This window comes from Arachis stenosperma, chromosome 3, assembly GCF_014773155.1.
Source record: "Arachis stenosperma cultivar V10309 chromosome 3, arast.V10309.gnm1.PFL2, whole genome shotgun sequence".
Lineage (NCBI taxonomy): Eukaryota > Viridiplantae > Streptophyta > Magnoliopsida > Fabales > Fabaceae > Arachis > Arachis stenosperma.
This window is the reverse complement of record NC_080379.1, coordinates 135,193,662-135,217,378: the sequence shown is the minus strand read 5'-3', so window position 1 is coordinate 135,217,378 and position 23,717 is coordinate 135,193,662. Positions and strand designations below refer to the sequence as shown.

At 39.3% G+C, this 23,717-nt stretch overlaps 2 non-coding genes across 2 annotated transcripts; both read right to left on the bottom strand.

The window, feature by feature from the left end:
• Positions 1-5,046: 5,046 nt before the first annotated feature.
• Positions 5,047-5,154, bottom strand: LOC130971430 (small nucleolar RNA R71). Its single transcript, XR_009082650.1, has one exon. It is a non-coding gene; the product is annotated as a small nucleolar RNA R71 (small nucleolar RNA).
• Positions 5,155-12,476: 7,322 nt separating this feature from the next.
• LOC130971429 (small nucleolar RNA R71) lies at positions 12,477-12,584 on the bottom strand. Its single transcript, XR_009082649.1, has one exon. It is a non-coding gene; the product is annotated as a small nucleolar RNA R71 (small nucleolar RNA).
• Between the last annotated feature and the right edge of the window lie 11,133 nt (positions 12,585-23,717).

Here is a 23,717-nt window from a genome sequence, read left to right as displayed (position 1 = left end):
TTGGTGCAGGGATGACTTTTCCTTGACACCTCAGGATCTTGGACCCCACAGGATCCCCACCAACCCACCACTCTCTCTTCTTCTTCACCCATTCACCAATCACCTCAATACCTCTTCCCCAAAAACCCTTCACCTATCAAATCCCATCTTTTCTCATCACCACTCACATCCATCCTTCAAAAAACCCCACCTACCTCACCATTAAAAATTCAACCATTTGGAGAAACCTCTAGAAAGAGGAAAAGGAAGGCAAAAGCTTCTACCTCCGAGTCATGAGAGATGGAGAGATTCATCTCAAGGGATGCACTTTCCTCCACAAAACTATTGGGAGCAAATCAACACCTCCCTAGGAGAATTGAGTTCCAACATGGGAAACTAAGGGTGAGCACCAAGAACACTCCATCCTCCTCCATGAAATTAGAGAAGATCAAAGAATCATGAGAGAGGAGCAACAAAGACAAGAAGAGACATTGAGGAGCTCAAGCACTCCATAAGACCTTCAAGAGGAAGAACAAGCCGCCATACTAAGGTGGACCGTTCTTTAATCTCCTTGTTCTTTGCTTTTCTGTTTTTCGAAAATTATGCTTTATGTTATCCATGTTGTGTCTTATGATCATTAGTGTCTTAGTGTCTATGCCTTAAAGCTATGAATATGAATCCATCACCTTTCTTAAATGAAACTGTTTTTATTACAAAGAACAAGAAGTACAGGATTTCAAATTCATCTTTAAAACTAGCTTAATTAGTTTGATGGTGACAAATACTTTTGTTTTCGAATGTATGCTTAAACAGTGCATATGTCTTTTGAATTTGTGGTTCATGAATGTTAAAGTTGTTGGCTCTTGAAAGAATGATGAAAAAGGAGACATGTTACTGAGGATCTGAAAAATCATAAAAATGATTCTTGAAGCAAGAAAAAGCAGTGAATACAAAAAAAAAAAAAACGAAAAAAAAAAGGGAAAAAAGAAAAAGAAAAGAAAGAAAAAGAAAGAAATAAGTTGTGATCCAAGGCAAAAAGAGTGTGCTTAAGAACCCTGGACACCTCTAATTGGGGACTTTAGCAAAGCTGAGTCACAATCTGAAAAGGTTCACCCAATTATGTATCTGTGGCATGTATGTATCCGGTGGAATATGGAAGACAGAGTGCTTTGGGCCACGGCCAAGACTCATAAAGTAGCTGTGTTCAAGAATCATCATACTTACTAGAGAATCAATAACACTATCTGGATTTGAGTTCCTAAAGAAGCCAATCATTCTGAATTTCAAAGGATAGAGTGAGATGCCAAAACTGTTCGGAGGCAAAAAGCTACTAGTCCCGCTCATCTAATTTGGAGCTAAGTTTCATTGATAATTTGGAGTCTATAGTATATTCTCTTCTTTTTATCTTATTTGATTTTCAGTTGCTTGAGGACAAGCAACAATTTAAGTTTGGTGTTGTGATGAGCGGATATTTGTACGCTTTTTGGCATTGTTTTTAGTATGTTTTTAGTATGATCTAGTTAGTTTTTAGTATATTTTTATTAGTTTTTAGCTAAAATTCACTTTTCTGGACTTTACTACGAGTTGTGTGTTTTTCTGTGATTTCAGGTATTTTCTGGCTGAAATTGAGGGACCTGAGCAAAAATCTGATCCAGAGACTAAAAAGGACTGCAGATGCTGTTGGATTCTGACCTCCCTGCACTCGAGTGGATTTTCTAGAGCTACAGAAGCCCAATTGGCGCGCTCTCAACGGCGCGTTGGAAAGTAGACATCCTGGGCTTTCCAGCAATATATGATAGTTCATACTTTGCCCAAGATTTGATGGCCCAAACCGGCGTTCAAAGTCACCCTCAGGAATTCCAGCGTTAAACGCCGGAACTGGCACCTAAATGGGAGTTAAACGCCCAAACTGGCATAAAAGCTGGCGTTTAACTCCAAGAAGAGTCTCTACACGAAAATGCTTCATTGCTCAGCCCAAGCACACACCAAGTGGGCCCGGAAGTGGATTTTTATGTCTTTTACTCATCTTTGTAATTCTTAAGCTACTAGTTCCCTATAAGTAGGACCTTTACTATTGTATTTTCATCTTCGGACATCTAGTTCTTAGATCAGATCTTGGTCTTTCTGGTTCCCTCTTTGGGGCCGAAACCAATGATCACTCTTGTTCTTATGTATTTTCAACGGTGGAGTTTCTACACACCATAGATTAAGGTGTGGAGCTCTACTGTACCTCGTATTAATGCAATTACTATTGTTCTTCTATTCAATTCCGCTTGTTCTTTGTCCAAGATATCACTTGCTCTTCAACTTGATGAATGTGATGATCCGTGACACTCATCATCATTCTCACCTATGAACAAAGTGACTGACAACCACTTTGTTCTACAAGCATAAGAGGCTCTAGTGTTTATCTCTTGGATTCTTAACCGGAATCTTCGTGGTATAGGCGAGAACTGATGGCAGCATTCAAGAAAATCCGGAAGGTCTAACCTTGTCTGTGGTATTCTGAGTAGGATTCAATGATTGAATGACTGTGACGTGCTTCAAACTCCTAGCAGGCGGGGCGTTAGTGACAGACGCAAAGAATCGCTGGATTCTATTCCGGCCTGATCGAGAACCGACAGCTGATTAGCCATATGCTGTGACAGAGCATAGGAACATTTCACTGAGAGGATGGGAGGTAGCCACTGACAACGGTGAAACCCTTGCATAAGCTTGCCATGGAAAGGAGTAAGAAGGATTGGATGAAGACAGTAGGAAAGCAGAGAGACGGAAGGGAAAGCATCTTCATACGCTTATCTGAAGCTCTCACCAATGATATACATAAGTATCTCTATCTTATCTTTATGTTTTATTCATCATCTATACCCATTTGAGTCTGCCTGACTGAGATTTACAAGGTGACCATAGCTTGCTTCATACCAACAATCTCCGTGGGATCGACCCTTACTCACGTAAGGTATTACTTGGACGACCCAGTGCACTTGCTGGTTAGTGTGCAAAGTTGTGTAGTGAATCACAATTCGCACACCAAGTTTTTGGCGCCGTGCCGGGGATTGTTTGTGTATGGACAACTGACGGTTCATCTTGTTGCTTTGATTAGGTATTATTTTTCTTCAGAGTTCTTAAGAATGAATACTAGTGTTTCAAGGTGATGTTCTTATCATCACCAAAGCTGATTGATCATCATCAATTTAGCTCTTGAATGCAATGTCCTGCTGAAGCTTAGCTAGCTATGTCTAATTCCTTTAGACTAAAGCTTTAGACTAACATTGCATGATTCCTGGAATTCTCATTAAGAATTTTGATACCTTTATTTTCTTCTTCCACTTAATTTTCGAAAAATCCAAAAAAAATTACAAAATCATAAAAATCCAAAAATATTGCATGTTTCTGTTCTTATTGCATTCATGCATGTGTCTTCATTGATCTTCAAGTTGTTCTTGATGATTTCATTGTTCTGATCTTTGAATTCTATTGACTTGAGTGTTTGTGTGTCTCATATGCATTCTCATGTTGTTAGTGTCAGTAGTATACAAACTGCTAAGTTTGGTGTCTTGCATGCATTGTTATTTGATTCTAGTTGCATTTTGATTATTCCTCATTATTAAAAATCCAAAAATATTTTAATTTGTGTCTTTTCAAGTCAATAATACAGAGAATTAAAGATTCAGAATATACTGCAGAGGAATTATACAGAAAAAGCTGGGCATTCAAAAATGCCCAGTGAAGAAGACAAACTGGCGTTTAAACGCCAGCCAGGTACCTGGCTGGGCGTTTAACGCCCAAAAGGGTAGAGTTTTGGCGTTAAACGCCAGAATGTGCACCATTCTGGGCGTTTAACGCCAGGATGGCATAAGGGGGAGGATTTTGTTTTCAAATCAATTTTTTCAAGTTTTCAAAGTTTTTCAAAATCAAATCTTTTCAAATCAAATCTTTTCAATCAAATGTTTTCAAAATCAATTTCTTTCCTTTTTCAAAAGAGACTTGCTAACAATTAATGATTTGATTCAAAATTTCAAGTATGTTGCCTTTTCTGTTGAGGAAGGTTTAATTTTTGAATCATATCTTTTCTTGTCAAGCAAGTCATTAATTTTAAAATCAAATATTTTAAAATGTTTTTCAAATCATATCTTCTCAATCACATCTTTTTAAAACCACTCATATCTTTTTAATCACATCTTTTCAAAATAGTTTTCAATCAAATCTTTTTAACTTCTAATTTCAAAATCTTTTCAAAAATCATTTGATTTCTTTCCCACTCTTATTTTCGAAAATCAAGTAGTGTTTTTCAAAAATGTTTTCAAAATCTTTTACTTAATTTTCGAATATTACTTCCCTTCTTCTTCTCATCCTTCTATTTATGGACTAACACTATTCCTTAATGCAAAATTCGAACTCCATCTTCTTTGATAAGTTCAAATTTTCTACTTCTGTCTTCTACTTTTCTTTTCCTCTGACACCTCAAGGAATCTCTATACTGCAACATAGAGGATTCCACATTTTCTGGTTCTCTTCTCTTTCATATGAGCAGGAGCAGAGACAAAGGCATTCTTGTTGAAGCTGACCCTGAACCTGAAAGGACCTTGAAGCGAAAGCTAAGAGAAGCTAAGGCACAACTCTCTGTTGAGGACCTGACCGAATTCTTCAAAGAAGAAGAACCTATGCAGCCGAAAACAACAACAATGCCAACAATGCAAGGAAGGTGCTGGGTGATTTTACTGCACCTACTCCCGACTTCTATGGGAGAAGCATCTCTATCCCTGCCATTGGAGCAAACAACTTTGAGCTTAAGCCTCAATTAGTTTCTCTAATGCAACAGAATTGCAAGTTCCATGGACTTCCATTGGAAGATCCTCATCAGTTTTTAGCTGAGTTCTTGCAAATCTGTGACACAGTCAAGACTAATGGGGTTGACCCTGAGGTCTACAGACTGATGCTATTCCCTTTTGCTGTAAGAGACAGAGCTAGGATATGGTTGGACTCTCAACCTAAAGAAAGCCTGGACTCTTGGGAAAAGCTAGTCAATGCCTTCTTGGCAAAGTTCTTTCACCTCAAAAATTGAGTAAGCTTAGAGTGGAAGTCCAAACCTTCAGACAGAAGGATGGTGAATCCCTCTATGAAGCTTGGGAAAGATACAAACAATTAATCAGAAAGTGTCCCTCAGACATGCTTTCTGAATGGAGCATCATAGGTATTTTCTATGATGGTCTCTCTGAACTATCCAAGATGTCTTTGGATAGCTCTGCTGGAGGATCTCTTCATCTGAAGAAGACGCCTACAGAGGCTCAAGAGCTCATTGAAATGGTTGCAAATAACCAATTCATGTACACTTCTGAAAGAAATCCTGTGAACAATGGGACAAGTCAGAAGAAAGGAGTTCTTGAGATTGATACTCTGAATGCCATTTTGGCTCAGAACAAGATATTGACTCAACAAGTCAATTTGATTTCTCAAAGTCTGTCTGGAATGCAAAATGCACCAAGCAGTACTAAGGATGCTTCATCTGAAGAAGAAGCTTATGATCCTGAGAACCCTTCAATGGAAGAGGTGAATTACCTAGGAGAATCCTATGGAAACACCTATAATTCTTCATGGAGAAATCACCCAAATTTCTCATGGAAGAATCAAGAAAGACCTCAACAAGGTTTCAACAATAATGGTGGAAGAAACAGGTTTAGCAATGGCAAGCCTTTTCCATCATCTTCTCAGCAACAGACAGAGAGTTCTAAGCAGAACCCCTCTGACTTAGCAACCATGGTATCTGATCTAATCAAAACCACTCAAAGTTTCATGACTAAAACAAGGTCCTCCATTAGGAATTTGGAGGCACAAGTGGGACAGCTGAGCAAGAAAGTTACTGAACTCCCTCCAAGTACTCTTCCAAGCAATACAGAAGAAAATCCAAAAGGAGAGTGCAAGGCCATCAACATGGCCGAATTTGGAGAGGAAGGAGAGGAAGTGAACGCCACTGAGGAAGACCTCAATGGGCGTGCACTAGCCTCCAATGAGTTCCCTAATGAGGAACCATGGGAATCTGAGGCTCAAAATGAGACCATAGAGATTCCATTGGACTTACTTCTGCCTTTCATGAGCTCTGATGAGTATTCTTCCTCTGAAGAGGATGAGTATGTCACTGAAGAGCAAGTTGCTAATACCTTGGAGCAATCATGAAGCTAAATGACAAGTTATTTGGAAATGAGACTTGGGAGGATGAACCTCCTTTGCTCACCAAAGAACTGGATGACTTGTCTAGGCAGAAATTACCTCAAAAGAGACAAGATCCTGGGAAGTTTCAGTACCTTGTACCATAGGCACCATGACCTTCAAGAAGGCTCTGTGTGACTTAGGGTCAAGTGTAAACCTCATGCCTCTCTCTGTAATGGAGAAGCTAGGATCTTTGAGGTACAAGCTGCAAGAATCTCACTAGAGATGGCAGACAACTCAAGAAAACAAGCTTATGGACTTGTAGAGGATGTTTTGGTGAAGATTGAAGACCATCACATCCCTGCTGATTTCATAGTCCTAGAGACTGGGAAGTGCATGGATGAAACCATCATCCTTGGCAGACCCTTCCTAGCCACAGCCAAGGCTGTGATTGATGTTGATAGAGGTGAACTGGTCATTCAAGTGAATGAAGAATCCTTTGTGTTAAGGCTCAAGGATACCCCTCTGTCACCATGGAGAGGAAGCATGAAGAGCTTCTCTCAAATCAGAGTCAAGCAGAGCCCCCACAGTCAAACTCTAAGTTTGGTGTTGGGAGGCCACAACCAAACTCTAAGTTTGGTGTTGAACCCCCACATTCAAACTCTAAGTTTGGTGTTGGGAGGTTCCAACAATGCTCTGAGTATCTGTGAGGCTCCATGAGAGCCCACTGTCAAGCTACTGACATTAAAGAAGCGCTTGTTGGGAGGCAACCCAATGTTATACTTTATCTATTTTCTTTTGCTATTTATTTTATTTTGTAGGTTGATGATCATGAGAAGTCACATAATCAATTGAAAAAGCAAAACAGAATGAAAAACAGGAAGAAAAACAGCACACCCTGGAGGAAGAACCCACTGGCGTTTAAACGCCAGTGAGGCTAGCAGTTGGGCGTTTAACGCCCAGTCTGGCACCATTCTGGGCGTTTAACGCCAGAAAGAGGCACCAGACTGGCGTTAAACGCCAGGAAAGGCAAGAACCTGGCGTTAAACACCAGAAAGGGGCACCAGCCCGGCGTTTAACGCCAGAATTGGCTCAAAACGTGATTTTGAATGCCATTTGGTGCAGGGATGACTTTTCCTTGACCTCAGGATCTGTGGACCCCACAGGATCCCCACCAACCCACCACTCTCTCTTCTTCTTCACCCATTCACCAATCACCTCAATACCTCTTCCCCAAAAACCCTTCACCTATCAAATCCCATCTTTCTCTTCACCACTCACATCCATCCTTCAAAAAACCCCACCTACCTCACCATTCAAATTCAAACCATTTCCCCCCTCTTTGGCCGAACACAAAGCCATTCCCTTCTTCCTCATTTCTTCTTCTTCTACTCTCTTCTTTCTTCTTTTGCTCGAGGACGAGCAAACCTTTTAAGTTTGGTGTGGTAAAAGCATTGCTTTTTGTTTTTCCATAACCATTTATGGCATCCAAGGCCGGAAACCTCTAGAAAGAGGAAAAGGAAGGCAAAAGCTTCTACCTCCGAGTCATGAGAGATGGAGAGATTCATCTCAAGGGATGCACTTTCCTCCACAAAACTATTGGGAGCAAATCAACACCTCCCTAGGAGAATGAGTTCCAACATGGGACAACTAAGGGTGGAGCACCAAGAACACTCCATCCTCCTCCATGAAATTAGAGAAGATCAAAGAATCATGAGAGAGGAGCAACAAAGACAAGGAAGAGACATTGAGGAGCTCAAGCACTCCATAAGACCTTCAAGAGGAAGAACAAGCCGCCATACTAAGGTGGACCCGTTCTTTAATCTCCTTGTTCTTTGCTTTTCTGTTTTTCGAAAATTATGCTTTATGTTTATCCATGTTTGTGTCTTATGATCATTAGTGTCTTAGTGTCTATGCCTTAAAGCTATGAATATGAATCCATCACCTTTCTTAAATGAAAACTGTTTTTATTACAAAAGAACAAGAAGTACAGGATTTCAAATTCATCTTTAAAACTAGCTTAATTAGTTTGATGTGGTGACAATACTTTTTGTTTTCTGAATGTATGCTTAAACAGTGCATATGTCTTTTGAATTTGTGGTTCATGAATGTTAAAGTTGTTGGCTCTTGAAAGAATGATGAAAAAGGAGACATGTTACTGAGGATCTGAAAAATCATAAAAATGATTCTTGAAGCAAGAAAAAGCAGTGAATAAAAAAAAAAAAACGAAAAAAAAGGGAGAAAAAGAAAAAGAAAGAAAAAGAAAGAAATAAAGTTGTGATCCAAGGCAAAAAGAGTGTGCTTAAGAACCCTGGACACCTCTAATTGGGGACTTTAGCAAAGCTGAGTCACAATCTGAAAAGGTTCACCCAATTATGTATCTGTGGCATGTATGTATCCGGTGGTAATACTGGAAGACAGAGTGCTTTGGGCCACGGCCAAGACTCATAAAGTAGCTGTGTTCAAGAATCATCATACTTAACTAAGAGAATCAATAACACTATCTGGATTCTGAGTTCCTAAAGAAGCCAATCATTCTGAATTTCAAAGGATAGAGTGAGATGCCAAAACTGTTCGGAGGCAAAAAGCTACTAGTCCCGCTCATCTAATTTGGAGCTAAGTTTCATTGATAATTTGGAGTCTATAGTATATTCTCTTCTTTTTATCTTATTTGATTTTCAGTTGCTTGAGGACAAGCAACAATTTAAGTTTGGTGTTGTGATGAGCGGATAATTTGTACGCTTTTTGGCATTGTTTTTAGTATGTTTTTAGTATGATCTAGTTAGTTTTTAGTATATTTTTATTAGTTTTTAGCTAAAATTCACTTTTCTGGACTTTACTACGAGTTTGTGTGTTTTTCTGTGATTTCAGGTATTTTCTGGCTGAAATTGAGGGACCTGAGCAAAAATCTGATCCAGAGACTAAAAAGGACTGCAGATGCTGTTGGATTCTGACCTCCCTGCACTCGAAGTGGATTTTCTAGAGCTACAGAAGCCCAATTGGCGCGCTCTCAACGGCGTTGGAAAGTAGACATCCTGGGCTTTCCAGCAATATATGATAGTTCATACTTTGCCCAAGATTTGATGGCCCAAACCGGCGTTCAAAGTCACCCTCAGGAATTCCAGCGTTAAACGCCGGAACTGGCACCTAAATGGGAGTTAAACGCCCAAACTGGCATAAAAGCTGGCGTTTAACTCCAAGAAGAGTCTCTACACGAAAATGCTTCATTGCTCAGCCCAAGCACACACCAAGTGGGCCCGGAAGTGGATTTTTATGTCTTTTACTCATCTTTGTAATTCTTAAGCTACTAGTTCCCTATAAGTAGGACCTTTTACTATTGTATTTTTCATCTTCGGACATCTAGTTCTTAGATCAGATCTTGGTCTTTCTGGTTCCCTCTTTGGGGCCGAAACCAATGATCACTCTTGTTCTTATGTATTTTCAACGGTGGAGTTTCTACACACCATAGATTAAGGTGTGGAGCTCTACTGTACCTCGAGTATTAATGCAATTACTATTGTTCTTCTATTCAATTCCGCTTGTTCTTTGTCCAAGATATCACTTGCTCTTCAACTTGATGAATGTGATGATCCGTGACACTCATCATCATTCTCACCTATGAACAAAGTGACTGACAACCACTCTTGTTCTACAAGCATAAGAGGCTCTAGTGTTTATCTCTTGGATTCTTTAACCGGAATCTTCGTGGTATAGGCGAGAACTGATGGCAGCATTCAAGAAAATCCGGAAGGTCTAACCTTGTCTGTGGTATTCTGAGTAGGATTCAATGATTGAATGACTGTGACGTGCTTCAAACTCCTAGCAGGCGGGGCGTTAGTGACAGACGCAAAAGAATCGCTGGATTCTATTCCGGCCTGATCGAGAACCGACAGCTGATTAGCCATATGCTGTGACAGAGCATAGGAACATTTTCACTGAGAGGATGGGAGGTAGCCACTGACAACGGTGAAACCCTTGCATAAGCTTGCCATGGAAAGGAGTAAGAAGGATTGGATGAAGACAGTAGGAAAGCAGAGAGACGGAAGGGAAAGCATCTTCATACGCTTATCTGAAGCTCTCACCAATGATATACATAAGTATCTCTATCTTTATCTTTATGTTTTATTCATCATCTATACCCATTTGAGTCTGCCTGACTGAGATTTACAAGGTGACCATAGCTTGCTTCATACCAACAATCTCCGTGGGATCGACCCTTACTCACGTAAGGTATTACTTGGACGACCCAGTGCACTTGCTGGTTAGTTGTGCAAAGTTGTGTAGTGAATCACAATTTCGCACACCAAGTTTTTGGCGCCGTTGCCGGGGATTGTTTGTGTATGGACAACTGACGGTTCATCTTGTTGCTTTGATTAGGTATTATTTTTCTTCAGAGTTCTTAAGAATGAATACTAGTGTTTCAAGGTGATGTTCTTATCATCACCAAAGCTGATTGATCATCATCAATTTAGCTCTTGAATGCAATGTCCTGCTGAAGCTTAGCTAGCTATGTCTAATTCCTTTAGACTAAAGCTTTAGACTAACATTGCATGATTCCTGGAATTCTCATTAAGAATTTTGATACCTTTATTTTCTTCTTCCACTTAATTTTCGAAAAATCCAAAAAAAATTACAAAATCATAAAAATCCAAAAATATTGCATGTTTCTGTTCTTATTGCATTCATGCATGTGTCTTCATTGATCTTCAAGTTGTTCTTGATGATTTCATTGTTCTGATCTTTGAATTCTATTGACTTGAGTGTTTGTGTGTCTCATATGCATTCTCATGTTGTTAGTGTCAGTAGTATACAAACTGCTAAGTTTGGTGTCTTGCATGCATTGTTATTTGATTCTAGTTGCATTTTGATTATTCCTCATTATTAAAAATCCAAAAATATTTTTAATTTGTGTCTTTTCAAGTCAATAATACAGAGAATTAAAGATTCAGAATATACTGCAGAGGAATTATACAGAAAAAGCTGGGCATTCAAAAATGCCCAGTGAAGAAGACAAACTGGCGTTTAAACGCCAGCCAGGGTACCTGGCTGGGCGTTTAACGCCCAAAAGGGTAGAGTTTTGGGCGTTAAACGCCAGAATGTGCACCATTCTGGGCGTTTAACGCCAGGATGGCATAAGGGGGAGGATTTTGTTTTCAAATCAATTTTTTTCAAGTTTTCAAAGTTTTTCAAAATCAAATCTTTTTCAAATCAAATCTTTTCAATCAAATGTTTTCAAAATCAATTTCTTTCCTTTTTCAAAAGAGACTTGCTAACAATTAATGATTTGATTCAAAATTTCAAGTATGTTGCCTTTTCTGTTGAGGAAGGTTTAATTTTTGAATCATATCTTTTCTTGTCAAGCAAGTCATTAATTTTAAAATCAAATATTTTTAAAATGTTTTTCAAATCATATCTTCTCAATCACATCTTTTTAAAACCACTCATATCTTTTTAATCACATCTTTTTCAAAATAGTTTTCAATCAAATCTTTTTAACTTCTAATTTCAAAATCTTTTTCAAAAATCATTTGATTTCTTTCCCACTCTTATTTTCGAAAATCAAGTAGTGTTTTTCAAAAATGTTTTCAAAATCTTTTACTTAATTTTCGAATATTACTTCCCTTCTTCTTCTCATCCTTCTATTTATGGACTAACACTATTCCTTAATGCAAAATTCGAACTCCATCTTCTTTGATAAGTTCAAATTTTCTACTTCTGTCTTCTACTTTTCTTTTCCTCTGACACCTCAAGGAATCTCTATACTGCAACATAGAGGATTCCACATTTTCTGGTTCTCTTCTCTTTCATATGAGCAGGAGCAGAGACAAAGGCATTCTTGTTGAAGCTGACCCTGAACCTGAAAGGACCTTGAAGCGAAAGCTAAGAGAAGCTAAGGCACAACTCTCTGTTGAGGACCTGACCGAATTCTTCAAAGAAGAAGAACCTATGGCAGCCGAAAACAACAACAATGCCAACAATGCAAGGAAGGTGCTGGGTGATTTTACTGCACCTACTCCCGACTTCTATGGGAGAAGCATCTCTATCCCTGCCATTGGAGCAAACAACTTTGAGCTTAAGCCTCAATTAGTTTCTCTAATGCAACAGAATTGCAAGTTCCATGGACTTCCATTGGAAGATCCTCATCAGTTTTTAGCTGAGTTCTTGCAAATCTGTGACACAGTCAAGACTAATGGGGTTGACCCTGAGGTCTACAGACTGATGCTATTCCCTTTTGCTGTAAGAGACAGAGCTAGGATATGGTTGGACTCTCAACCTAAAGAAAGCCTGGACTCTTGGGAAAAGCTAGTCAATGCCTTCTTGGCAAAGTTCTTTCACCTCAAAAATTGAGTAAGCTTAGAGTGGAAGTCCAAACCTTCAGACAGAAGGATGGTGAATCCCTCTATGAAGCTTGGGAAAGATACAAACAATTAATCAGAAAGTGTCCCTCAGACATGCTTTCTGAATGGAGCATCATAGGTATTTTCTATGATGGTCTCTCTGAACTATCCAAGATGTCTTTGGATAGCTCTGCTGGAGGATCTCTTCATCTGAAGAAGACGCCTACAGAGGCTCAAGAGCTCATTGAAATGGTTGCAAATAACCAATTCATGTACACTTCTGAAAGAAATCCTGTGAACAATGGGACAAGTCAGAAGAAAGGAGTTCTTGAGATTGATACTCTGAATGCCATTTTGGCTCAGAACAAGATATTGACTCAACAAGTCAATTTGATTTCTCAAAGTCTGTCTGGAATGCAAAATGCACCAAGCAGTACTAAGGATGCTTCATCTGAAGAAGAAGCTTATGATCCTGAGAACCCTTCAATGGAAGAGGTGAATTACCTAGGAGAATCCTATGGAAACACCTATAATTCTTCATGGAGAAATCACCCAAATTTCTCATGGAAGAATCAAGAAAGACCTCAACAAGGTTTCAACAATAATGGTGGAAGAAACAGGTTTAGCAATGGCAAGCCTTTTCCATCATCTTCTCAGCAACAGACAGAGAGTTCTAAGCAGAACCCCTCTGACTTAGCAACCATGGTATCTGATCTAATCAAAACCACTCAAAGTTTCATGACTAAAACAAGGTCCTCCATTAGGAATTTGGAGGCACAAGTGGGACAGCTGAGCAAGAAAGTTACTGAACTCCCTCCAAGTACTCTTCCAAGCAATACAGAAGAAAATCCAAAAGGAGAGTGCAAGGCCATCAACATGGCCGAATTTGGAGAGGAAGGAGAGGAAGTGAACGCCACTGAGGAAGACCTCAATGGGCGTGCACTAGCCTCCAATGAGTTCCCTAATGAGGAACCATGGGAATCTGAGGCTCAAAATGAGACCATAGAAATTCCATTGGACTTACTTCTGCCTTTCATGAGCTCTGATGAGTATTCTTCCTCTGAAGAGGATGAGTATGTCACTGAAGAGCAAGTTGCTAAATACCTTGGAGCAATCATGAAGCTAAATGACAAGTTATTTGGAAATGAGACTTGGGAGGATGAACCTCCTTTGCTCACCAAAGAACTGGATGACTTGTCTAGGCAGAAATTACCTCAAAAGAGACAAGATCCTGGGAAGTTTTCAGTACCTTGTACCATAGGCACCATGACCTTCAAGAAGGCTCTGTGTGACTTAGGGTCAAGTGTAAACCTCATGCCTCTCTCTGTAATGGAGAAGCTAGGGATCTTTGAGGTACAAGCTGCAAGAATCTCACTAGAGATGGCAGACAACTCAAGAAAACAAGCTTATGGACTTGTAGAGGATGTTTTGGTGAAGATTGAAGACCATCACATCCCTGCTGATTTCATAGTCCTAGAGACTGGGAAGTGCATGGATGAAACCATCATCCTTGGCAGACCCTTCCTAGCCACAGCCAAGGCTGTGATTGATGTTGATAGAGGTGAACTGGTCATTCAAGTGAATGAAGAATCCTTTGTGTTTAAGGCTCAAGGATACCCCTCTGTCACCATGGAGAGGAAGCATGAAGAGCTTCTCTCAAATCAGAGTCAAGCAGAGCCCCCACAGTCAAACTCTAAGTTTGGTGTTGGGAGGCCACAACCAAACTCTAAGTTTGGTGTTGAACCCCCACATTCAAACTCTAAGTTTGGTGTTGGGAGGTTCCAACAATGCTCTGAGTATCTGTGAGGCTCCATGAGAGCCCACTGTCAAGCTACTGACATTAAAGAAGCGCTTGTTGGGAGGCAACCCAATGTTATACTTTATCTATTTTCTTTTGCTATTTTATTTTATTTTGTAGGTTGATGATCATGAGAAGTCACATAATCAATTGAAAAAGCAAAAACAGAATGAAAAACAGGAAGAAAAACAGCACACCCTGGAGGAAGAACCCACTGGCGTTTAAACGCCAGTGAGGCTAGCAGTTGGGCGTTTAACGCCCAGTCTGGCACCATTCTGGGCGTTTAACGCCAGAAAGAGGCACCAGACTGGCGTTAAACGCCAGGAAAGGGCAAGAACCTGGCGTTAAACACCAGAAAGGGGCACCAGCCCGGCGTTTAACGCCAGAATTGGCTCAAAACGTGATTTTGAATGCCATTTGGTGCAGGGATGACTTTTCCTTGACACCTCAGGATCTGTGGACCCCACAGGATCCCCACCAACCCACCACTCTCTCTTCTTCTTCACCCATTCACCAATCACCTCAATACCTCTTCCCCAAAAACCCTTCACCTATCAAATCCCATCTTTCTCTTCACCACTCACATCCATCCTTCAAAAAACCCCACCTACCTCACCATTCAAATTCAAACCATTTCCCCCCTCTTTGGCCGAACACAAAGCCATTCCCTTCTTCCTCATTTCTTCTTCTTCTACTCTCTTCTTTCTTCTTTTGCTCGAGGACGAGCAAACCTTTTAAGTTTGGTGTGGTAAAAGCATTGCTTTTTGTTTTTCCATAACCATTTATGGCATCCAAGGCCGGAGAAACCTCTAGAAAGAGGAAAAGGAAGGCAAAAGCTTCTACCTCCGAGTCATGAGAGATGGAGAGATTCATCTCAAGGGATGCACTTTCCTCCACAAAACTATTGGGAGCAAATCAACACCTCCCTAGGAGAATTGAGTTCCAACATGGGACAACTAAGGGTGGAGCACCAAGAACACTCCATCCTCCTCCATGAAATTAGAGAAGATCAAAGAATCATGAGAGAGGAGCAACAAAGACAAGGAAGAGACATTGAGGAGCTCAAGCACTCCATAAGACCTTCAAGAGGAAGAACAAGCCGCCATACTAAGGTGGACCCGTTCTTTAATCTCCTTGTTCTTTGCTTTTCTGTTTTTCGAAAATTATGCTTTATGTTTATCCATGTTTGTGTCTTATGATCATTAGTGTCTTAGTGTCTATGCCTTAAAGCTATGAATATGAATCCATCACCTTTCTTAAATGAAAACTGTTTTTATTACAAAAGAACAAGAAGTACAGGATTTCAAATTCATCTTTAAAACTAGCTTAATTAGTTTGATGTGGTGACAATACTTTTTGTTTTCTGAATGTATGCTTAAACAGTGCATATGTCTTTTGAATTTGTGGTTCATGAATGTTAAAGTTGTTGGCTCTTGAAAGAATGATGAAAAAGGAGACATGTTACTGAGGATCTGAAAAATCATAAAAATGATTCTTGAAGCAAGAAAAAGCAGTGAATACAAAAAAAAAAAACGAAAAAAAAGGGAGAAAAAGAAAAAGAAAGAAAAAGAAAGAAATAAAGTTGTGATCCAAGGCAAAAAGAGTGTGCTTAAGAACCCTGGACACCTCTAATTGGGGACTTTAGCAAAGCTGAGTCACAATCTGAAAAGGTTCACCCAATTATGTATCTGTGGCATGTATGTATCCGGTGGTAATACTGGAAGACAGAGTGCTTTGGGCCACGGCCAAGACTCATAAAGTAGCTGTGTTCAAGAATCATCATACTTAACTAAGAGAATCAATAACACTATCTGGATTCTGAGTTCCTAAAGAAGCCAATCATTCTGAATTTCAAAGGATAGAGTGAGATGCCAAAACTGTTCGGAGGCAAAAAGCTACTAGTCCCGCTCATCTAATTTGGAGCTAAGTTTCATTGATAATTTGGAGTCTATAGTATATTCTCTTCTTTTTATCTTATTTGATTTTCAGTTGCTTGAGGACAAGCAACAATTTAAGTTTGGTGTTGTGATGAGCGGATAATTTGTACGCTTTTTGGCATTGTTTTTAGTATGTTTTTAGTATGATCTAGTTAGTTTTTAGTATATTTTTATTAGTTTTTAGCTAAAATTCACTTTTCTGGACTTTACTATGAGTTTGTGTGTTTTTCTGTGATTTCAGGTATTTTCTGGCTGAAATTGAGGGACCTGAGCAAAAATCTGATCCAGAGACTAAAAAGGACTGCAGATGCTGTTGGATTCTGACCTCCCTTCACTCGAAGTGGATTTTCTAGAGCTACAGAAGCCCAATTGGCGCGCTCTCAACGGCGTTGGAAAGTAGACATCCTGGGCTTTCCAGCAATATATGATAGTTCATACTTTGCCCAAGATTTGATGGCCCAAACCGGCGTTCAAAGTCACCCTCAGGAATTCCAGCGTTAAACGCCGGAACTGGCACCTAAATGGGAGTTAAACGCCCAAACTGGCATAAAAGCTGGCGTTTAACTCCAAGAAGAGTCTCTACACGAAAATGCTTCATTGCTCAGCCCAAGCACACACCAAGTGGGCCCGGAAGTGGATTTTTATGTCTTTTACTCATCTTTGTAATTCTTAAGCTACTAGTTCCCTATAAGTAGGACCTTTTACTATTGTATTTTTCATCTTCGGACATCTAGTTCTTAGATCAGATCTTGGTCTTTCTGGTTCCCTCTTTGGGGCCGAAACCAATGATCACTCTTGTTCTTATGTATTTTCAACGGTGGAGTTTCTACACACCATAGATTAAGGTGTGGAGCTCTGCTGTACCTCGAGTATTAATGCAATTACTATTGTTCTTCTATTCAATTCCGCTTGTTCTTTGTCCAAGATATCACTTTCTCTTCAACTTGATGAATGTGATGATCCGTGACACTCATCATCATTCTCACCTATGAACAAAGTGACTGACAACCACTCTTGTTCTACAAGCATAAGAGGCTCTAGTGTTTATCTCTTGGATTCTTTAACCGGAATCTTCGTGGTATAGGCGAGAACTGATGGCAGCATTCAAGAAAATCCGGAAGGTCTAACCTTGTCTGTGGTATTCTGAGTAGGATTCAATGATTGAATGACTGTGACGTGCTTCAAACTCCTAGCAGGCGGGGCGTTAGTGACAGACGCAAAAGAATCGCTGGATTCTATTCCGGCCTGACCGAGAACCGACAGCTGATTAGCCATATGCTGTGACAGAGCATAGGAACATTTTCACTGAGAGGATGGGAGGTAGCCACTGACAACGGTGAAACCCTTGCATAAGCTTGCCATGGAAAGGAGTAAGAAGGATTGGATGAAGACAGTAGGAAAGCAGAGAGACGGAAGGGAAAGCATCTTCATACGCTTATCTGAAGCTCTCACCAATGATATACATAAGTATCTCTATCTTTATCTTTATGTTTTATTCATCATCTATACCCATTTGAGTCTGCCTGACTGAGATTTACAAGGTGACCATAGCTTGCTTCATACCAACAATCTCCGTGGGATCGACCCTTACTCACGTAAGGTATTACTTGGACGACCCAGTGCACTTGCTGGTTAGTTGTGCAAAGTTGTGTAGTGAATCACAATTTCGCGCACCAGTGACGCGATCGCGTGGACGACGCGGCCACGTGACGTGCGCGATCTGCAGAATTACAAAAGTCGCTGGCAGAGATTCTGGGCCGCATTTCAACCCAATTTTTGGCCCAGAAACACAGATTAAAGTCAGGAAACATGTAGAGACACAAGCGAGGAATTCATATCAGATCATAATTCAATTTTAGGTTTTAGATGTAGTTTTTAGAGAGAGAGGTTCTCTCCTCTCTCTTAGGATTTAGGATTAGGATTCCTCTTAAAGGATTTAGGATTTCAACTCTTCATCAGGTTCAATATTCCTTTTACTTTATATTTTTCTTTTATTTTCAGATACTTTAATGCTTGTATTACTTATGTTGCCTATTTGGCTTATGAACTTTTCATGTTAGGATTTTCATAATTAATATAATTTGAGGTATTTCAGACTTATGATTGTTTTCTCTAATTTATGTTATTGATGCTTGGGCTCTATCCAAATTATTTTCATTCAAGTAGATTTTATTCCCTTTTGGCTTTGGTTGATTAGTTGGTAACTCTTGAGTTGTCAAACTCAGCAGTGGTTGAAATTGGCATATTCTAATTGATCTAGATCGCTCTAAAGCTAGTCTTCCCACAGGGATTGACTAAGAGTTGAGGATCAAACTAAATAGTCCACTTGACTTTCCTTTGCTTTAGTAAAGGTTAACTAAGTAGGATTAAAACCCAATTCTTATCACACTTGATAAGGATAACTAGGATAGGACTTCCAATTTCTCATATCTTGCCAGGAGTTTATTTTATAGTCATTTATTTATTTTTCTTGTCAATTAAATTACTTGTTCAACCCTTTTTAAAACCCTAAAATATACCTTTGCATAACCAATAATAAGAACATACCTCCCTGTAATTCCTTGAGAAGACAACCCGAGGTTTGAATACTTCGGTTATCAATTTATTTAGGGGTTTGTTACTTGTGACAACCAAATGTTTGTACGAAGGGATTTTCTGTTGGTTTAGAATCTATACTTACAACGCGATTATATTTTTACAAAATTCTTTACTAGCAAAAATCCTAACGTCAAAATGGCGCCGTTGCCGGGGAATTGCAAACGTGTGCCTTATTATTGGTTATTGTAAATATTTTTCTTTTACTTGTTTATTTGTTTTTGTTCTCCCTTCTTATTTCTGATAACTACTATGAATTCTCACCCCTCTCGCTTTGAGTTTGGTTCTACTTTTGTTGCAAGGAATGAAAGCTATAACAAGACTATGCATCAAGGTCTAAGCAATCAAAGATGGATGGAGCCAAGAGGATCTGATCACCTCTTTAGGCAACAACACCCTCCTAGATACCATAGACGGAGACCATTCTACAATGCATACCCAACTGATAGATTTGGTGGACCCCCTTCTAGCTATCAACAAACCCCACCCTATGCTCAGAGACCATCCTTTCAACACAACCTCAACCCACCATACTCACAAGCTTCTTTTCGGCATTTGCCACCTTATGATCCTTATCCGCCCCAATGCCAATCCAATTACTCCCAAGAACCACCACCCCCTTATGCACCATGTCCATATCCATCAAGCCAAGAATCACAGGTTCACTTCGAAGAATCAGTAAACCAATTTAATGCAACCCTTCATCAACTGGAGCAAGCAATAAATCAATTATCTTCCAGACGTTCAGTCCCTCAACAGACTCCCATGGCTTCATGTGGAGAATCCAATGAAGAACGCAGCACAAAGAAGACATTAGAAACTCTAGTGGACAGCATAAAGCATAACTTTGTACTGGAACAAATAGAGGACACTGTCATTGTAGAAGAAGAAAAAGAGTTGGTTGAAGATTTAGGAGATGCTGAAACTCCGCAGGAATCCAGAGTTGTGGAGAATTCTGTCGAAGACGTTACAATTAATGCTAAGGAGGATAGTGCACAACCCCCAAGGCAGGTATCTTATGAAAAATTAGGCAGAATTACCTAAGACTCAAGTTTTCCTAATGATGATAGTCACCACTCAAGTTCTCTTAATAATGAACTTGCATCTGCAAGTGAATTCTTTGAGACTGAAGAATCTTCCCCAAGTGAATACGAAGATGATGCAGAGGTCGACTTTTCTCAACCTCCTAATTATGACTCAAGTGATGAGGAAGATATAGAAGACTTTGACCAGGACATGGCTGGAATGGAAAAGGTTTGCAAAGAAGTAGAGGAATTCACTGAAGACCACAAGGGAGTAGAGCTTGTAAGACCACTGGAAACACCGATCCCAAGGTCATTACCACCCAACACAAACTTCAAGTGGGTGCAATCCTTGACCTTTATCTTCAATTTTCAACTTGAATATGGTTTACTTGAAACAGATGGCCAGCTTAGAGCTCTCCGCAGCTTTAAGAGTAAAAGGAAAATGACTCGCACTCAGAGCTGGTACGCAAGATTCAATGGGGTTTCACACTTCAAATTGAGGTGCAAGGATTGGTGTCAAGCTCAATTGAAAGGATCTCGGAAGCTGTTTGGTCACTGCAGTGAGAATTCAAACTACTTACCACCCGACTGGAAAAATGTAGATCAAGAAAAACACGGATGTAAAAGTAGAATTTGGGATCCTGGAATCTATTCCGACATTCAACACTTCGAGAGCCTGGAAGCCTTCTTGAACTCACCTAAGGGCTTTACGTACCTTGTTTGGGTCCCCGGAGGACGTTGGCATTCCAAACACTGGTGGAGATTTCTCGATGAATTCAAGCACAGACCACCATAGCAGGAAGCTCATCAATGTCCAACTTAAGGACTTTAACTAAAAGTGCTAGGTGGGAGACAACCCACCATGGTATAATCGTTCCTTTTTCTGTTTTAATTTTAGTCTGTTTTTGAGTTTTGATTGAACCTGGAATCATGCATAGTATTCATATTAAGCATTGCATTCTGCATACTGCATTATAAAAAAAATTCACGCACGCGACAGCGTCGCCGACGCGTCCGCGTCATATGTGCGTTGGGAAGAAAAGAAAATTGAACAGAGAGTCACGCGAAAGCGTGGCTGGAGGCGTGCCTTTGGCACAAATTGATCCACACGACCGCGTCATGTGGGAAAAATGCTTCCCACGCGAACGCGTGCCCTGAAATCGACGTAAAAAGGGTGTATGGCCGAAAGTTGAGCTAGAATTGGGCTGGACTCGTGCTAGAAGCACAAGCCCTGCCACGCGTACGCGTGCCCCACGCGTCCATGCCGTTTTCAAATTTAAGCCATCCACGCGATCGCGTCAACCACGCGATCGCGTCAACCACGCGACCGTGTCACCCCAGATTTTTGGCAAAAATGCATTTAAACAGAGAGTTGTGCGTGCGCGAGGCTGCACTCGTGCCAATAGCACAAATCAGGTCACGCGATCGCGTGATCTACGCGTCCGCGTCACCTGAAAATTATCACACACCACGCGATCACGTGATCCACGCGTACGCGTCGCCTGCGCCGCACAGCTTATCCAGAACAGCCAAATATCTTATCTTTTCTTCCCCATATCTAAATCTTTTATTTTCTTCTTATTTCTTTCTTCCTCCTTTCTTACTTTATTTTTCTTTTCCATAGGTGTTAAAATTCTCTTCTTCAACTATTGCATCTTTTCTTGAATTATTCTGGTGCTTCATGACTTGTTTTATTCTAATTGGGTATTATTATTCATAAGTCAATGCTAATTTTTATAATACTGATATTTCTTTTGCATTGATATGCACTTACACTATCTTGCATTACCCACACTCTCTTTCCCATTGTTGCAACTTTTGCACTATTGATATGCCATTTGCTTCCACTATTTTCTCACTTGCATGTTGTAGCTACCATGTAATTGAGACCTTTATTATTTGGCATTAACACCCATATTTTATTTATGTTCTTATCTTTATTTTCGGGTTACTTTCCTTCCTTTTTCTCTTCTTTCAGGATGGCCACCGAGGAAGGAAAGGAGAAACGTCTATATGGGGAGACAACCAAATCCATCTGCACAATCCTTGGAGAAAAGCATCAGTTGGAGCAGCCCGTCCACTTGTACATCTTAGCATGCACCAAGGACGGTGCAATCTTTAAGTGTGGGGAGGTCGATACCGATCTCCACGGGTTAGTTATTCTCTTCTCAACACCAATGTCTTATTTTCTTTATTAGTTCATTGTTGCATTGCATAATAGATTGCATGTGTAGTTAATTGTTTGCATTTAAGTACTACTTGGTTGAAAAATAATAAGTTTCTTTTTAAGACCCTATTTTTGAAAAATTTCACCAATTTAAATTAAAAAAAATTAAATTAAAAATTAAAATTTTATGTGTTAAATTTGTTTAAAGTTGTATTTCGAACATGGTTTTTGAGCCAAAGAACACACAACCTGTGAGATTTTGAGCCTATCTACATGGTTACATTATTTAACTATAATATTTTTATTCTTGTGTGTTTCCTTCTCTATGAATGTAATCTATATTTTGTTCCATTCTATATGTCCATTATTTAGTGTATTTACATGGTTGCATATGATTGAGGCCATTATTTAAATTTTTGCTCACTTATCCCAAATAAGCCTACCTGTTATATTACCCTTGTTAGCCCCTTTGAGCCTTTTAATCCCCTTCTATTCTATAACCACATTACTAGCCTTAAGCAGAAAAATAATTTAAAAATCCCAAGTTGAATCCTTGGTTAGCTTAAGATAGAAATTGTGTATCAACTAAGTGTGGGGAAATTTATGGGAACATGGGATAATTGGAAAAAGGTATTAAAGTGAATAAATTATTTGAAAATTTGGGAGCATGCTCATGTGAAATCAAAATAATTAAAACACTATGTGCATTGATATATTATTCTTATATTTCAAAAAAAAAAAAGAAAAAAAAGAAAAAAAATTATTAAGTAATTAAATAAGGGGACAAAAATTACCCCAATGCAAAAATTAAAGAATCAATGCACATGGGATAAAATAAAAAATAAAATTGGTGCATGAGTATGTAACACACAAGTGAGAAAATTGGGAAGCTAGGCAAGATTTCTAGATTATATAGAGTATGTATATGTTAGGTGACATCTTAGACTAATCAAGGGTTCAAGTATTAGCTCACTTAGCCTTATATATATACCCTTACCCTTACCTTAGCCCCATTACAACCTTGAAAAAGACCTCATGATGTTTGTATGTATACATTAAATATTTGTTGATTGGTTGGATGAAGAAAAAGGTTTAGAAAGCATGACTAGGGAAGAGTAGAGTGATTACCTTATACATTAGAGAGACTAGAGTGATATACATTACCAGTGAGGGTTCAATGCTTGATTCTATGTTCCCTGCTTTCATTATCTATCTTCTTACAAGTTTACTTACTTTTTATTGTATAATTTGAATTAGTGGAATTTGATTCATATTTGTCTTGAAGAACTTATTTACTTTTTCACTAAGTAGATAGAATCATTTTAGCATGTAGTTGCATTCATATTCATAGGTTGCATTGCATGAGTCCTGTTTTTCCTTACTCATTTATTTTGTCTCATTGAGCTTAGCATGAGGACATGCTAATGATTAAGTGTGGGGAGGTTGATAAACCACAATTTTATGGTTTATATTTTATTTAATTGAGTGGTTTTATCAAGCTTTTCACCCACTTATTCATATGATTTGCATGATTTTACAATTCCGTCCTAGTTTAGTTCAATGATTGAAAACATGCTTCCTTGGTCTTAATTTAGCTAATCTTAATCCTCTCTTATTACCATTTGATGCCTTGATCTGTGTGTTAAGTGTTTCAAGCTTCATAAGGGCAGGAATGGCTTAGAGAATGAAAAGGAAGCGTGCAAAAATGGAAGGAACACAAGGAATTGAGGA